General features: G+C 41.4%; 1 protein-coding gene across 4 annotated transcripts in view; it reads left to right on the top strand.

Moving 5' to 3' along the window:
- Positions 1-462: 462 nt before the first annotated feature.
- Positions 463-16837, top strand: part of MRTFB (myocardin related transcription factor B) — a 168302-nt gene continuing 151927 nt past the window's right edge. For 3 of the 4 annotated variants that reach the window (XM_033102062.1, XM_033102064.1, XM_033102065.1), the window contains exons 1-2: positions 862-907; positions 8401-8464. The gene's annotated coding sequence lies outside the window, so the exon portion shown is untranslated. Of the gene's footprint in view, positions 636-861; positions 908-8400; positions 8465-16837 lie in introns of those variants that run through there. The other variant, XM_033102063.1, reaches the window with a different exon arrangement.

Below are 16837 nucleotides of genomic sequence, written 5' to 3' on the forward strand. Positions count from 1 at the left end.
CTATCATTGCACGTTCTGGTTCTATGTCCCGTGTCCCATCCTACTGGGCTCTACCCTGAAAACGCCACTGGTCTGAAGAGGAGACAGAATCCGATGTAGTCACATGGTTTTCAGGGCCTTACACAGGGAGGCCTTAGGAAGTCCGTGTAAAGAGAGAGAAGCATTTTCCTGACAGCAGCTCCATCAAACCAGAAGGATTGTGGCAGCTGACCAGCTGGTGGGGCACCTCCTCTCACCTTGGGAGGGAAGGCAAGGCTGGGGCTGAGCCGAGGCGCCCTCAGCGAAAGCAGGGCCAGGGCCAGGGCCTGGGGCTTGTCAAGAGGCGGGAAAAGGGGGCTGTCTTTGGCTTGGGAGTCAGACAACCCCGGATGCCAATTCCTAGCCGTGTGACCTGGGGCTAGTGACTTAACCTTGCCAAGCCTCCGTTTCTTCCTCTCCGGAACGGGGAGGGTGGTAATACCCATTTGTTGGGGCTGTTGCTTGGACCCAAGGGGAGCTGTAAAAGCAGTGGGCACCCAGTGTGCTCTGCCACGCCGGCTGCGGGGATCATCGTTACCGCCGCGGTCAGAACCTCGGCAAAGGCTGGCCGTTTCGGGGCCCCGGGCGCGCGCCTGCGCACGCGCACCGGCGGCCAGGTGAGAGCCCGGCGGCCGACTCGCACCTGGGTTTTAACCCTTCCCGGTCACGGAGGTGGGCGGGATGGATGCAGGGACCGGGGCGCGGGGTCGCGAGCACCGCTAGGCCTGACCCAAGGCGGGGGGCGGCTGCTGGCGAGCGCGCCGAGCCGGTTCCAGGACGGGGTCCGCGCGCGCCGCGCCGCGGGAGGGCGGGGGAGCGCCGAGGGGGATAAAATCTCGCGAGATCGCGCTCGCTGGCGGTAGCGGCGGCGACGGCGGCAGCCGGGGAGGTGAGCTGCGGGCGGCGGCGGCGGCCGTTGGGGGCCGAGGCGGGGGTGAGAGCGGCGAGGACCGAGGTCCGGGCTGGGGAGCGGGCCGGGCGGGCGGCCGGCGTGCGGGGCGGCGGCCTCAGCTCGTCCTGCGGCTGCAGCGGAGCCACGGGTCTGCCCCGTCCCGGGACGCGCGCGTACGGGGCGGGGCGGCCGGGCCGGGGCCGCGGGGCCGCCCGGGCCAGTCCCCCTGCAGCCAGTCCCTGCGCTCGGGTGCGACCCGGGGCGCCCCTCCGTCCCCTCGGGCGGCGGGACTGCGCCGAGGACGCGGTGCTGCTGGCTGCGGCAGCACCGTCTGAGCCTTGACTGGACTCCCGGCACTTCACTTGCGCGGCTCCACTCCAGCGCTGCACCGGGAGGTGGAGCGCCTTCCCACAGTCACACTGCTGGGAGGGGGGACGGGGGTGCACAGCCCGGGCACACCGACTCCAGCGCCCACGCCCGTCCTCGCCTCCATCCTTCTCCCCACCCCCACCCGCAGGGCTTCTTTAGGGTTCGCGTTCTGTTCCTCGGGTCTGGATTGGGCTGCAGAGCGTGTGTCTGGGAGCCCCTCTCCCCCTACCCCCCGAAATTGAATGCAGCATGGCATATGAGTTGCCTGGGAGAGAGTCCTTGGCTTTTGTCAAACTCTCCAAAGGTTCCCTGATCCCGAAATGGTCAAGAGCTCTTGTCTGGCCCTGTTAGAGAGCAGAAGCGGGCTTCGGGCAGCGGTGTGGGCCGGGGGGTGTCAGGCCCATTGAGCCCAGGGCTTGCCTTAGTTGGGCGAAGGAAACTTTTTAAGTTTGATTATTGTTAAGCACGTGATTCTACTCTTGGGAGCGCGGTGCTCAACCTTGTCAGAATCAAGGCCCCTCCCCTTTGCAGCAGACGTTTGTGAAGCCCACTTTACACTGCCCGGTTATTAAATTCATCATGAAATACACGTAATTGAGAGTCAGTATATGCTCCAGTAAAATGCAAGGGGGGACTAAAAGGAGAACCGTGTATGACATGCATTGCCATATCGTTTACCTCTAGCGCCTACGACTGTGCTGCAGGATAGCCTAATGCAGCAGTGCTCGCACCTGCTTCTAATGAGTGCCTTTTGATTGAAGAGCAGTAAAAATACCAGGTGCCATTTCAAACAAGAAGGAAGGGCCAGAGATACAGATGGACTCAGTATTTGTGTCGGGGGTGACCTGTTTATTATAATGGAGAAACGGCCTACGGGTGAATTAGGGATAACATGCCAAGAAGAATTACAGACTATCTCAACCAACACAAATAATGTTAATATAATCCCTCCATGGATGCCATATTTTCAAACTACATTGTAGGGCACCTTTTGTGTCACAAGCTTTGGGGTACTGCTACTTTGAAAAACAACGTTGGACTCCTACCACTAATTGTGAATAAAGTATTGACAAGATTGTAATTTAAGGATTCAGTGCCAGTATCTCACTAGTAGATATGCTCAGTATATGCTCAGTATATTACACTGCAGTTATACGTTATGCATATAATATATACATATGAGGAAATGGTCACTAATTTTCAGATGTTAGTTGTTATTTCATGCTGACTTTCTTCACATTAGCTGCCTCTCCTGAATTACTGGGGTTTCCCCCCATGATATCCTATGAAAACGTTTCAGTATTACGTTCCTAAAGTAATGCCAATTTATAGTGATTAATTTGGCTCGACATTTAAAAGAGTCGCAGGACCAGGATAAATCTTCATTATGAGAGTCTGTCACACTCATTGTGTGAAGGCCAGTGTCCCGGAAGTGGTTTCCTTCAGTCACTTTGATAACTAAGCTTGTCTCTTAGGAGACAGCACCAGTCTCCTTGAGGTCCACTTTGATGAACAATTGTCCACTCAATTATTACAGGAAAGGGGCCAGAATTTAACTGACACTTAATTTTTGGGGGGAATTCCCCACCCCCCCCACCGCCCATTCCTAGTGTCTGACATACCAAAAAGGTAGGCTCTTAGCAAGTGACACTTTGATTGATTATTTTAGAATCTCAGATGGGAGACAAGGTTAGTCCCTATGTCCCTTTGTCTGAAAAATTTGTTTAATGTTAATGTTGACAACTAAACCCTTGAATCAATGAGCAGTTTGAGATTAGAATGGAGTTGGGAAGTGAAAGCAATAATGTGCAGAATAAGTAAAAAGGCCTGAGTTAATAAAATACAAATTAGTACTCTATAACCACCTTTTAAATAACCTTCATTCCTACTTACTAATATCCACATTAGAGAATTTAGAAAATGTAGCTGTGTGCAAAGGTGAAAATTACAATGACCTATAATCACAGATGTCCCCAGTCCTCCTGGTATGGTTCGTTAGAAATTGTCTTTTCATTTGAGATTCTGTTAGTCATGCTGCTTCAGGGAAAAATGCAAATTGAGTTAAGAAAGTTCAACTCAGACTATTAAATAGCTACAGTGTAACATTATAAATTTCTTTAACTCTTGTTAAATCTACAAAGCAAGTTGAATGGATAAATTGTTTCTTGCTGTAAGATGTTTGTTTATTGTTCATCAATTGTTACTTTGGAGACAAACATGTAATTAAAGACTTGTCAAAACAGAAGAATATACTTTGTCTAGAGGTAGATACACTGAATACCTTTGGATTGGAAAATTATCCGATTTGAGAGTACTGAATTTTTATTACTTTGAGCAAGCAGTATCACATTCCAGGATAAAAAGAGGTCACTACTTTTATTTTTTTCCTTACCTACTTTTAAAATAAATGACTGCTTTTTTTTTTTAATAGTCATCTGTACAAAACTAAACAAAGAATATGAATTGCACAGACATGGAAACTGTTCCAGTTTTTAGGCATGGAGGATACATTGTTGAATGAGCAAAAATCCATGCCTGTGGATGAAAATGAGTAATTTACTGTGCACATACCTCTGAGATTTATAATTAAGCAATTTCACTGATTTTAAAGATACATAGCTAAGATGGAATGGTATCTTAAAATTGGCGTGTCATGGTTTAATTGGAAACTTTTCTTAGTGGTACATAAAACAGTGTGTCTGAAAATCACAGCATCTTAAATTCTGTGAAATAGGAAATATGTAGAAATTCAGTGCATTGATTAATCTCTAACCCCAACAACTTGATCCAAGGGATGACTTGCAAAACGAACATACACAGCAGTTCTAGATCCTTCCACCTAAACCAGAATTCTTTACTCAGAAGATTCCTGTAAAGATTTTCCCCCATGTAGAACAAATGGAGAATCAGTGTTTGTAAATATAACAACCATTTTTTTTTTTTGGAAATGTTTAGAAGGAAACAAACTGCTTGGTGATTTTTCATGGAGAGCAGATGGTGTGGTTAATGTGTTTAAGGTAAAGTTAATCAGACAGTATAACCAGGCAGATGTATGAATATGGTTTTTTGTTTTTCCCTTCTGGAAGGGTCTTAGGTCCACTTATAAATGAAAATGTTTTCAAATGGGACATCCTTAAATTGGATTTCAACAATTCATTGTTGATGATGTTTTAGTAAGAAATATGTTTGAGAATATATTTACTACGTGTTAAGCACAGAATTTGTAGAGGAAGCTACATGGTAGCAAGGAAACCAGTGTAAGGACTTTTTCCATCTTATATTGAGGGGAGGTTCCATAGGAAACTCAACGACATGAAGACTGTTTGCCTGTTGCACAGGTGGACTTCAGCTTTTCTTCTCAGAGTGTGGTCCCCAAACAAGCAGCACATCAGCAGCACCTGGAGCTTGTTAGAAATGCAGACTCGGGGGCCCACCCTGCCCTACTCAACTGCAATCTGCCTTTTTACAAGCTGCTCTTCCAAGCGATGCCCACGAATGCGTGGGAAGCTCTGGACCTTATTGGGGGCTCTCAGACTTGAGTGTAGGGATTGCTACCTGTTGCTCCCCAAGTTTCTGGTTCGGTAGATGTGGGTTGGGGCCTGAGAATTTTCAACAGGTTCTCAGGTGATGCTGATGCTGCTGGTTTGAGAGCCATGAGACTAAAGCATCCTTTCCATGGCACCCACGTGTGTTCCAATTCCTCACTCCTCCAAGTAACTTTGTAATAGATCTTGTAGTCATATGCTTTAGCTTGGATGAAGAAAATAATTACATTGTCTTTTGTAATTTTTAGTGTCCACATTAAAATTGTTTGTCACTATCTATTTTCAGAGGAAAAAAAATCTCTTTAAATGCCTGTTGGATTTTTGACTCTGATTTATGGATAGTTCTCTTTCTTTTCTTTCTGAGTTATACTTTTAATACTTTAAAATTCCTTTGTATAAATAAAATGTTCATATGGTTCAAAAATTAAAACAGCATATCTTAAGGAATCTAACAACTTTGTCTTGTCTAACCTGTCCCCTGGCCCCACAGTAAACTTCTTTATTTCCTACCGATGTCTATTGTTTCTTTGTGTAGATAGACACGAATTCCTGTATACTACTCGTACGTTTGCACTCTCTCCGTTTTAAATAAAATGTAGCATACTGTGTAAATTATTCTGCCCCTTGCTATTTTTAGGAATACACCTTTGGGATCTTCCCATATTAGTGTATTAGAAAATAAATATTTAACAGCTTCAGAATATTCCATTGTATGCCTGTGTCATAGTTTATTGAACTAGCCCTCATTGATGCACATTCGAGTTTTTTCTAGTCTCCGACAATGGCAGATAACCTGGCATGAATAGCCTTGCACACACGTCATTTCGTGTATGTGAGGTGTCTGTGTAGGATCTCTTGGCAGAAGTAGGATTGCTGGGTCAGTGAGCAGTGCAGTTATAATTTTGATTAGTGCTGCCCTCCTTCAGGGTTCCATTTTGAACTCCCACAAATAATACAGTAGAATACCTGTTTCTCCATGGCCTCTCCAACAGACCGTGTTTAACCACCTTTGGATTTATAGCAGTCTGATAGGTGAAAAACGATAACTCGGTGTAGTCTTAACGTGTATCACTTTGATTATGAAAGAGGCTGAGCACCTTCTCATATGCTTAGAGCCTGTTTCTATTTCTTTTTCTGTAAACTATCTGTTCTTGCCCTTTGCACTTTACACATTTTCATTTGGATTGCTCTTTTCTAATTAATTTCTTAGAATTTGTGAATTAGAGAGATTAGCTCTTTGTGATGTCAGTTGCAGTTTCCCCCAGGTGTCACTTTTTTTTTTCCCTTTCATGTATTTTGGTATAGGACAGGCTTAAAAGTTTTATCTTTAAATTTTAGGTAGTTAATATTAATCTTTTATGGTTCTGGATTTTGAGTCACAGAAAGGCCTTCAAGACTTGGAATTTGCCCATGTTTTCTTTTAGTACATATAAGGTTTCATTTTTACAGTTAACTCTTTGATCCATGTAGAATTTATTCTGGTGTTTAGTGATGATGTATAGATTCAACTTTATCTTTTTCCATGTGGGTACTAGTTATCTTTACCCATTAAGATCAGAATGCCATATACCTTTATTGTCTTCCAAACTTCCTCATGTATTGGGGTATACCTTTGGACTTTCTGTTCTGTTCCATTAGTCTTTCTATTCATACTCCAGTACACATTATTGGTTTTATAAAATGTTTTAATATCTTGTAAAACTAGTTTTCCCCTGTTGCCCTTCATTTTCCTGGCAATTCTTGCTTGTTTATTTTTCCATGTGAACTTTAGAATCATTTTGCCTCATTCCAGAAAAAAACACTTAAAAAAATTGAGATCAAGTTAAATTTATAAACTAACATAGGGGGAATTGATATCTTTCTGGTGTTGAATTTTCCGATCCAAGAACATTGTATATACTTTCATTTGTGTGATTTTACAATTGAACCCTTCTGAAGCATTTTAAAGTTTTTCTCATATAGGTTCTGCCCATTTCTGTTAAATTTATCTTATGTAAGATATCTTATGTATCTTGTTGCCTTTCTAAGTAGATCTTTTTTTCATTTTTCTAAGTCGTTTTGATTGTATGTATGAAGGTTGTTTATTTATATATAAGTCCAGAAATTGATATACCCTGAAGTTATAAGTAGTTTTTGACAGACTTTAAATTCTGCAAAATCCCTTGTACATTTTTGCCTAAGAGAAAGAAAGGCGTGGAAGTCAAAGTTGCAGTTTAATTCTGTGTCTGCATTTACTAGCTCTGTGGACATCAAGGGATCTGTTTTGACTTCTCTGAGCCTCAGTTTCCTGATCTGTAAAAGGAACAATTCTATCTTTGTTAGAATATTGGGAGAATTAAAAAAAAAAAAAACACGAGAAACTCATCACTTATTGCCACGTCCTCCACCATCATCACCCATGCCAGCATGGGTTGAGGTTGCTGTCCTTTTTATCTTTTTTCTACTCTTAGTCCTCTCACCTTAAAAAGGAGAAAAAAAGAAACCATGAAGAAAAACAACGAAAAGATACTAGGATTAAAATTAAAACAGATAAAAGATTAAAACTGCAGTGGTTCCATTTGAGCGGGTTAATCAATGTATTGAGGAGAGAACAAAGCCAGCCCCACCTGTGAGTCCTCTCGTGCTTTCTAGCCTTCCTGCTGAGTGTCCCTTGGATGTACCCTGACAATGAGGCAACTTAGCATTCCCCAGCGGCCCTGTGTTTCCTGTCACACCATCCTTTCCACCTAGAATGTTCTGCTTCCCAGCTCTGCCAGTTCAGACACACCGCCCTGCAGCCAGGAACACACGTCTGTCTCCTCGCGTAGCTCATCTGTCCTGCAGGGGGGCCCTGGATAGACTGGAAACTGTGAGGAGAGAAACTGTGTCCCTCCTGTCCACAGAGAATGTCCAGCAAAATGCCTGGCAACGAATAGACGCCCAAATTTGTTAACAAATGAACAGTAATTGACTCGCACCTTTGTTTTGTTGTATATTATGCATCTGGGCGGCTCTTACCTCTCCCAGTGCCCTGGAAGCCCCTTGAAGACAAGGTGAATGCCATTTCTCAATAATAATAACAACAATAACAACAGTAATGGTGGTACAAGGGATGAGAGGCAGGTTATTATATGAAAGCATATAATAATCAAAGCAGTAATTAACATTCATTGAACGTTTATTATGTGGCAGGAAGTGTTATAAAGTCCTGAAGGGGATTGTCTCACATAATCCTCAGCAGCCCTACGAGTTGAGTGCTGTCACTATACAGATGGGAACACGAGGCACAGAGAGGTCTGGGGACTCGCTCTAGAGCACACAGGCTGGGAAGTGGGAGAGCTGGGGTTCAGACACAGAGGTTGAGTCTGGCAGCCCCCAATTTACCTGTGTCAGGGCTCTGCGCCTGCTCATTGAGTGCAGTCATTTACACAGGTCCTTGAGAGAGAAGTTATTTCATTAGAACTTCTGTTTTGTTCTGTCTCATTTGTCTCTGACTCCATGTTCTCCAGGAGGCTTTATCTGACCATCCTGCCTGGTGTGTAGTAGGTGTTCAATGAAAAGTAATTTTTACTTTTTTTTTTTTTTTTTTTGGTCCAGGTTCACAATAAAGGTGCTAAGAAGGAGAATGTAAGACAGGAAAAGAATTAAATATTTGACCGAGGTAAGTTTTTTTATGATTTGATTTTTTTTAAGAAAAGAAACTTCTGACTAGTTTTTAAAAATTCCTCTCCATAGCCCGCTTGCTTAAGATGTAAGCGGGGGAGAGTGTTTTAGGAGTATTTAAGTTCATAGAACCTGGGGTTAAGGTGGCTGCATGCCACAAGCAAGGGCTGTTTGAATAAGGTCATTTAAATTCCCCTTATCTCAGTGTTTCAGAGCAGGTACTGAGAGTGATCTGGCAAGTGGAAACCCATAAGCTGGCTGGCTGTTACATGTACTTGCAACATTCAGTGAAAATTTTGTTCTTTTAAATAGGGAGTTGAAGGGATTGGAAGTTACTTTTGGTGAGATAGCAACACTTCTTTTTCTTAAATGAAAACATGTTGTATTTTTTTATTATAATAATGAGAATGTCCATCAGTATGAAAAAACATAACGTCCAAAGTAAACACCCAACTCCTACCACCCTGAAATGACTGCCATTAATATTTTAGTGAACATACTTTTAGAAATTTATGGATAGAAAAATATTTATATACAAATCTTTAAATAAATTGGTTTACATTATGTATGGTAGTCTTTTTTTTTAATGCAACAATATGTTTTGTACATCTCTACAGATTATAAAAGACATGCATGACCATACAGGATCATTTTACTGGCCACATAATATGCCATTGTTTTGGGGCACCATACTTGATTTAATCACTCCTCCGATGACAAAAATTTAGATGTTTTCTAGTGGATAATAAGATAATGGCGTGTTGATCAATCCTGTACTTGCATCATCTTCTTACTTATTTATCTCCTGTACTTATTTATCTACTTAGACATATAACTGCTGAGTCAAAGATTATACACATTTTAAGTGTTGCTACATATGGCTGAACTGTTCTGTTTAAGGACGGCCACTTTATCACTGCCCACCCCCCAGCTCCACCCAGATCCCTGGCGGAATCCTGTTTTCCATACCCCTGCACACACTGAGTTTTTTAATCTTTTTAAATCTTTGCTGTCCAATAGGAGGAAAAATTGTATCTTTTTGAGATAGACTGGAATAAACCTTTTATGTTTCCAAAGACCTTTCAGTTGATATTCTTACTTCGATGAAAAATTTCCTTCTAGAGAACATACCTGTGATTCTCATGCATAAGTGAGACAGTCTTGAACTTTAAATGTCATGAAAATGTTGAAATATGTTGAGTTCTTTGTTTTTATGTCTACTTCCCTGACTAACTCATTATAAATATTTTAAAATTATTGACAACTAATTAGTCATTTTGGATACAAAAAGTTTTCCTTTATAGAGTATAGTACCTGTTTTTTATTAATGTATAGTGGAGCTTAATGAAGTTTCAAAAATTTTAAACTTTTTTTTTTTAAGAGTTTTATTATTGGGGAAGGGGAACAGGACTTTATTGGGGAACAGTGTGTACTTCCAGGACTTTTTTCCATGTCAAGTTGTCCTTTTAGTCTTAGTTGTGGAGGGCGCAGCTCAGCTCCAGGTCCAGTTGCCATTGCTAGTTGCAGGGGGCACAGCCCACCATCCCTTGCGGGAGTCCAACTGGCAACCTTGTGGTTGAGAGCCCACTGGCCCATGTGGGAATCATACCGGCAACCTTTGGAGTTAGGAGCACGGAGCTCCAACTGCCTGAGCCACCCGGCCGGCCCCCAAAACTTCTTAACGTATTTCAAACATGGATACCAATTGCAGAATAGCATACAGAATATGATTTACAAACTTGAGTGATCATGGAATATTATTGAGTTATGTGAATTGCATGAATATGTGTTCACATGTAAACCTATGAATATTGATCAGATGTTGTGTCATCTGTCCAAAGGATTTTGCCAGTTTCTGATATGAATGTGAGCTCTAATTTTATGTTTGCTTTAGATTTTATTTTGATCACATAAGGGTTAAGATCTCACATGAAACACACCAGCTTTGTCATTGACCTACTGTTTGTTCTTTAACGTAATCAAAAGCCATTTAAAATTATTTTTTTCCTAAGCATAAAATTCATATTCTTGTAAGATAGATTGCCTTTTATGTGGGTGCTTTTCACTCCAAATTAACATTGGTGAGGCTGGACCAAGTGTGGTGTTTCACCAGCTTACATCTAGCAGCTAGCATGATAACCTGGCACCTACATGGCAGGCACTTAAATAGTTTTTGAGTGTGTGTATTGTCATTGCTAAATTAGAATTAAGATGTGAATGAGAAATACCTTTCATTTTAATGAAGAAATTTAATTTCTTGCAGAAGAAAACCAGCACTTGTGACTTTTAAATGCACCTAAATACAGACAAAAGTAATTGCAGTGACACTTGCTTCCATAACATTTTGTGATGTTTTGTTCAGATTATTGATTTGGACTATATCCCTTTTTTTTTTTTGGAATCACATACGCTACTCTGTTTTAAATCTTTTTTTCTTTTTGGTTTTGTTGCTGTTCAGAGCAAAGTAGTATCTAAACTAGGTAAGATACTAGATCTTATTAAAGAATCCGATTTATGTTTCATCTTATAGACATGGGGATATTTTTCAGTTTTTTTATTTGAAGACAAGGATAAAGTGAATGCCCCCAAATATGTTTTCAGTTCTAATGGAGAGAAACTGAGTTGTATTTTAATTGTGTGGTCTCGCATTTATTAAAAATAAAAGTAGAGAAGTAGATTGCCAGCCATTGAGAAGAATGTATAAATCTTTGTCCCATATCCTGCCTATTAAGCTTTTCTGACTCCTACACCAGTTTTGCACAGCCAAAATAAACAGAAAAGATGGAAAAATTATCTAATAGATTTAAGCAGGATTGTGGACTCTTGTTTCATGCATTTTGTTTCCACTGGAATATGGGATTCTAAAGAATGCATGAGCTAGTTTTAACTAGTCTTTCAGCAACAGTTATTTGGATGTAAAAGATTTTTTAAAAGATTAAATAATTCCCTAGTGATTTTTATTTGTACTTTAATTTGCTTAACAGCCCTTTTCCTTAATAGTCCAAAGTTAAATGTAGGTTGACTTGAAATTAGTGGATGTTTGTTAGTCGGGTCTAAATCAATGAGATTTTGTAGACTTTTCTCTCTGATACCTCATTATGGCTAATGGTCTAATCTTGTATTTGTTTTATAAATAACCAAAGTTCTGGGTTCTTGAATCTCTCTTCTGTGGCAATAATAGGAATTTGTTTGTTGGTATCTTCCGTTTCACTGATGAGTTAATTTCTTTAAACCCTGCTTCAAAATTCTAATTCTAAAAATACTCCTGGAAAGTGAGGAAATACTAGTAGTTAAACTGAAGTCTCAATTAAAATTAAGACTTTATCATTTAGTTCTCCTCTTAGCTGCATTTATAAAAATTTTTATTCTGTTTTAAAACAGATTTTAAGGCATGGTTACATATTTAATGAGTTGGATTTCGTGCATTTGTAACAGTTTCTTCCTATTTTAGGCATAAAACTTAAAGTTTAAACTGGCAGTGTAAGTGGTTATTTGATTGGAAAGTTGGAAAGAGGAGTGGTTCTGCCTTCATATACAGAATTTGTGGTGGCAGAATATTCAGATGAAACTGTTATGATCAGTTAACATGTAGAACTGTATGTTCTCCTAAAACTGTTTTAAGGGCTTGTGTGCAGTAGATGATAGATCCCTCGCGGAGCTAACACTCTGGCTTCTGTACTATCTGTAACTGAGTTGGTCTCGCACAAATGTCTTATTAACTCAGAATCTTAAGTAGAGTTTTGGGAAAAGGGGGTGGAGAACAGTAGCTTTGGGCCACAAGTTCCAGAATGAGCACAGTGCTTAGTGAGACACCCCAGGGATATCCCAGCCTTTGGATGTCCTATCCCCCTTGAGAAATTGTCTTCCTTCCTCACCATGGAAGCTTTGCCTAGTGTTGTGGCATGATGGACGTGTGTCAGGGACTGGGCAGCGGAGTCGGACTGCCTCTTCCTGCAGAGTCCAGATTCTGTTTTCAGTAGACTGCCATCATGGGAGTGTGGCTGACCACCATCGTTTCCTCGTTTCACAGCAATGTAATGACATCTATGGGAGTTCCACGCAAGTTTCTCCTGCTTGCCAGTCTATTCAGAGAGGACATCTAGTTCATGGTGAGGGTGTGTGTGTGTGTGTGTGTGTGTGTGTGTTAAACCCAGTAAGTTTTGTTTTAAATAGATTTCAGTCTATTCTAATGTAGCAAAGTTTTTCAGTCTGAATGTTCTAGCAGCCATCACTCAAACATGAATTGCTGTCAGTGGGAAAGGATATCCTCCTACATCTTTTCTGGAGTGCTTGAAACCTCCCACTTCCTTTTTCTTTTACCTTAAGAACTGATTACTGACACTTGGGAATTATAATCAGATTGTATCAATCTTTATGGAAAGGTTACCAATTATTGCACTGAAAAATATGCATTTTCTGTAATAGTAAGTGTTTCTCTTGGTGTGTCTCTCTCAGTTCAGGGCTTTTAAATTCACCTGTGAGGTGAATGAATGCTTTGTGTCATGCCCTGATTTAATACTTTTAAAAAAGACTTTACTGATAGCTTTCTTGCCTTCAGTTCTCTGAAAAGGGGAATAATTTATCTAATGTGAACTCTTCATAGGGTCTTTCGGTTGTTTAGATGTCCTTGGGGTAGAAGAGGGATGGCTGATGTAAGTTACTTGCCCGGTGCTCTGAGCTCTAGAGTGAGTGAGTCTGTGTTTGCAGAGTTGAAAGCAAGGAGCTTTTTCACTGGGGGGTGTGCATGCCAGGCGTTGGGCTCTACCCTTTGTGTGTATTCCCTCCTTTCGTTCTCACAACTCCGAGAGGATAATCACCCTGGTCTTAGAGAACAGGAAGCCTCAGTTATGAAGTTTGCCCTTGCTCATGCGGCTTAATAATGTTTACAAACAAAATGCCTTAAATCCAGATCTCCCTGGCTCCAAAGTTGGTGGTCTCTTATGCACGTTGGCAGAGAAGGGGGTCTCACAGTTGTTAGAATATTTCCATTACTGTAGATAATTGAAATGTTGGACAGAATGAAGAGAAAGCTACTTTGTCATCACCATCTCCATCATTCTCCCCATCGTCTTTATTTCTAATGTTCTTCAACACCGGCTGGTGAAGTCTCGGAGCCTGCCAGGGTGTCTGGCTCACTGTGTTCAATACGACATAGGCTTGTTTAATTTCACAGAGCTCGGAGATGAAAGGTTCATGATGGCCAAGAACAAACAGGCCATCTGTGGGATGCTGAGTCTGTCAGAGGAGAGAATGCTGTTTTTCCTTGCTCTGTGCTAATAAAGAAGCTGGCACATTTTCTCATGAGTTAAAAAGGATTTTGACTTGTTTAAATCTGCGTAATCAAAGGGAAGTGAACAGTTCTGATAAACATTTTCCTTTATGCAGTCTTTGGTTAATTCCCATTTCATACCTGCCAGGGAATTGCAAATTGTATGCTCTTTTGTTCTTTCCTCTTTTTGGGTTTGATTTTACGATTGACTGTTGTAGGGATTTAGTGGTAGGAAAAGAAATCATTTCCTCATTTGAACAGACTGTGTGTTTTTTTTTTACAGCAGGTTGTTACCCTGTAGCAGGCACAGTGATTGAGCCAGGCCCCTGCACAGAGGTGTCACTATATGATTTTGTTCAGTCATTTTTTAAATAACAGCTCTATTGAGATATAATTCACATACCATAAAGTTCCCCCATTTAAAGAATGCACGTCAGTGGATTTTAGTGTATTCACAGTGTTGTGCCCTGATCCTCACTGTCTGATTCCAGAACGCTTCATCACCCCAAAAGGAAACCCCATACCCGTTAGCAGTCACTCTGGCCCCTGGCAACCACTGTCTGTGTCTGTGGATTTGCCTATTCTGGACGTCTCATGGAAACAGTCACACAAGATGTGGCCTTTTGTGTCTGGCTTTTTTCACTTAGCATGTTTTTGAGGTTCATCTGTGTTGCAGCGTGTATCAGAATTTCATTCCTTTTTGTTGCCGAATAATATTCTATTGCATGGATAATATTCTATTATCTGTAATATTCTATTGCCTGCATTTTGTTCATCCGTTGATGGACATTTGGGTGCTTTACACATTTTGGCTATTATAAATATCGATGCTGTGAACATTCGTGTACCAGTTTTTGGGAGGACCTATGTTTTCATTTCTCTTGGATATTTACCTAGAAATTGAATTGCTGGGTCTGATGATAACTCTTCTTGAGAAATTGCCCAACTGTTTTCCGAAGAGGCTGCCTCATTTTACATTTCCATCAGCAATGTTAGAGGATTCCAATTTCTTCACATCCTTGCCAACATTTGTTACTTCTGATTTTTTTTTTTATAGCAGCTATCCCAGTGGGTGTAAAAAGACATCTCATTGTAGTTTTGATTTGCATTTCTGCAATGACTAATGATGTTGAACATCTTTTCATGTGCTTATTGGCCACTTATATATCTTTGTTAGAGAAATACCATTCAAATTCTTTTTCCCATTTTTAAATCAGTTGTCTTTTTATTGTTGAGTTGTAATAGTTCTTTATATATTGTGGGTATACACACACACACACACACACACACACACACACACACATACATAACCTTATCAGATATATGAATTGTAATTCTCTTCCTAGTCTGTGGATTGTTTTTTCACTTTCTTGATGTTGTTCTTGAAAGCAAAATGCTTTTAATTTTGATGAAGTCCAATTTATCTATTTGTCTTTGGTTGCTTGTGCAGTCTTCTCTCTGAAATTTTCTGTAAGTTAAAAAAATCATACCTTATTGCTAGACATCTATTTAAAAAACTGATGCAAAATTGAATAGTCAGCTAGTTAACTAACCATACAGTGGATTAGAGGTATTAAACATCTTTTGTGTTTTCAAATATTCTCATCTAATTCAATGTGAGAAGAGAGCCTGCTCAGACTAAGTTAAGTTGAAAGGGGGTTCATTGGAAGGTTCCTGGAGAAGGTCACAAAAGGAATGAAATGCTGCGGGGACCAGGACCTCCGCGGCCTGGGGGATTGGAAGCGGTCCTTGTTTGTACAGGGAGTCTTTCTCCATCTTTGTTCCCCGACGTTTCTCCACGGTGTAGGCCCTCTTCACACTCTTCCCCCGAGAGGAAGCAAGCGCTGTTCCCTCCCAGGGGCTCTCCTGGCTTTGGGTTTTGTGCCTTCTCTAGGCACTGGGGTCTGTGTGGAAGCTCTCTACCACCATCACGTGGGGAATTCCAAAAGAAGTGGGGAAAAGATTGTTCTGGGCGGAGACGACCTGCCCATCTACTCTGGGAATTCAGAGACTCCCGACCCAGAGATGGAGAAGATGTGAGGAACAACGGAGGGCAGGAAGGTCTTCCAAGTTTGTGGCCATGATGGCACCACCCAAGGATAAGCGTTCGGGGGCAAGCGGGCCGAAGTGCAGTGAGTAGCTGAGTTCGGTTGTAGACACGCTGAGACCACCTGGGACACAGGGCCCATCGCAGTCTGTGGGTCACGTACCTAGTTTTGTGATTCTGTGTGGGCTGCTCTGGCTTCCTGCACAGTTAGAAGTGCTGTGAGGACAGGCTGCTGTTCACTTTGCTGTGACTCCAAAGCCTGGCAAACTGCCCTTGGACGCAGTGGGTGTTTAGGTGAGCAGGCAGCTGAATGGACAGTGCGGATCGCACGGGAGGGAAGGAAATGCCGATTTGGGAGCTTCCCTGAAGGCTGCATGGTAGACACGCCCGGAGAGTTCTTCTCGCTGGCTAAAGGTCTGAAGTTCAGATATTGTGTAGACCTGTCATTTTCATGTCCAGGTAATGAAATTGGGTCTTTTTTCTTCTCTGCCCTGCCTAGCATGTAATGCCACCAATTATCTGACAATCCTGCCAATGCTTTTTTATTAATTTTGTGACAGATTGGAATTCGCTTTGTGATAGGGAAATAAAGGTGACAAAGACAGAAAGATTCTGGTTTCTTTTAAGAATAACTGACTCACAGGATGAAACCTTGGATATGATTTCAGATCACTCCTGTAAACTCTCACAAAAGATGTTTATAAAACACTTGGAACAATACAGATTGTACTAAGAAAATGTGCTTTGATCAACTCTGGAGATACAAAGCAGGGGACTTAATAAATCAAGTCCATTTGTGAATGGAAAGGACTGGAAGTTCACCTTAAATGTAGGAATTCAGTTCATGTGAAGACTTTATTTTGTATTTTGAATAGCAGATGTTATCTTAGTTTCATCTTTTATATAAAAATAAAACGAATTGCAGATTTCAAATCTTGGCATCTTGAAATCTGACTCCTGATTCTAATCTCTTAATAACCATTGGAACACTAGTCTCAAAATGGAATTTGACTTTGGTTTTTCACCCTTTAATTTTGAGGTGAGTGTCCCTCCAG

The sequence above is a fragment of the Rhinolophus ferrumequinum genome, assembly GCF_004115265.2.
Source record: "Rhinolophus ferrumequinum isolate MPI-CBG mRhiFer1 chromosome 15 unlocalized genomic scaffold, mRhiFer1_v1.p scaffold_54_arrow_ctg1_1, whole genome shotgun sequence".
Lineage (NCBI taxonomy): Eukaryota > Metazoa > Chordata > Mammalia > Chiroptera > Rhinolophidae > Rhinolophus > Rhinolophus ferrumequinum.